At 36.8% G+C, this 1,178-nt stretch overlaps 1 pseudogene; it reads left to right on the top strand.

Annotated features, from left to right (window-relative positions):
* Positions 1-375: 375 nt before the first annotated feature.
* Positions 376-939, top strand: LOC149571806 (vacuolar protein sorting-associated protein 25 pseudogene; annotated as a pseudogene).
* The last annotated feature ends 239 nt before the right edge of the window (positions 940-1,178 follow it).

Here is a 1,178-nt window from a genome sequence, read left to right as displayed (position 1 = left end):
CCCGTGGGCAGATAGATAGTGTAGGGGAGTTGTTTGATTAAAAGTCTACACATAATCAATCCACAGTCACAAGAAAAAGAGAGTGAGAAGGTGCCCAAGAGCTTTGTGATATCAAGGGGAAAATTGCCGCCACTGCTCTAGTAGCTACAAATGGATATTCGTAAACTTATGCTTCCCCATACTGCTCTGAATTTGAAGGAAAAGAGAGTCATGATTATTTTCAGACATAACACAACCATGAGAGACCGGTGTTCCATCCCAACAAAGCAATAAAAAGAAAAAATTAATCGTACCAGGAAAAACTTTTTTGGTTGAAGAGTCTGACAGGTTGGCTGAATCGATGCAATATAATTGATACTTAGTTGCAGTCTAAGTTGTTGTATAACAAGAAGATATAAATGGGGGATTTCAAGCTACCATATTTCTTCAGTTATCCTCCTTACTTCACTTTACAGCCCGTGAAGGATACCCAGGGAAAGCAAGTGCGGTTGTGGAAAGAGTTGATACTTAATTATTGCAAGCAGCACAAATTTTTATTATTAGTTTAGGAGAGGAATTTCCTTTGTTTTCCAATACAAAAATTGATAGAAAACTAAGCCATGAAGCTAAGGTGGTCTTCCTTAAAGCTTTAGCTTTTGAAGGTCGAGCTGAATGGTTCGATAAAGGACGAAAGAAATATTTGATTCTTTGGCGTCGAATATAGGATTGGGCTAAGTATATATTACAGTTTTTCGGAGAAAATGGTCTGGATGATAATGTTATGACACTTGAAGAAATCCAGTCAGGTTTTGAATCAAGAGGAATAGACCTTGCTGATATTGATCACATTGTTCTACATCGTGCACTCAAGTTTTTAGAACAACATGACAAAGCTATACTGTTCAAAGGAACATCAACAATGATGAAGGCATATATTTGGCAATACAAGCGTCTATCTGAACATGATAGGTAGAAAGGTCAGATGGAAATAACATAGAAAGGATGCATGCCCCTGGAGAAAACTTTATCTGAAGATATAAATTCAGGATGTGTTGAGAAATATAATGATGCTGCACTTTCTTTCAATACACAACTCATGTCAATTGTCAGCATGGTGAACACTCTTTAGCCAGACATTAAAGTGGTTTATGTAGATATCTACAATAGTTCCATGGACATTTTCAAAATCCCTCCAAATA

The sequence above is a fragment of the Cupressus sempervirens genome, chromosome 2 (assembly GCF_028749045.1).
Source record: "Cupressus sempervirens isolate cs-2001-9-10 chromosome 2, ASM2874904v1, whole genome shotgun sequence".
In the NCBI taxonomy this organism is placed as follows: Eukaryota; Viridiplantae; Streptophyta; class Pinopsida; order Cupressales; family Cupressaceae; genus Cupressus; species Cupressus sempervirens.
The sequence above is the reverse complement of the archived record's forward strand: the minus strand, read 5'-3'. Positions and strand labels throughout refer to the sequence as shown.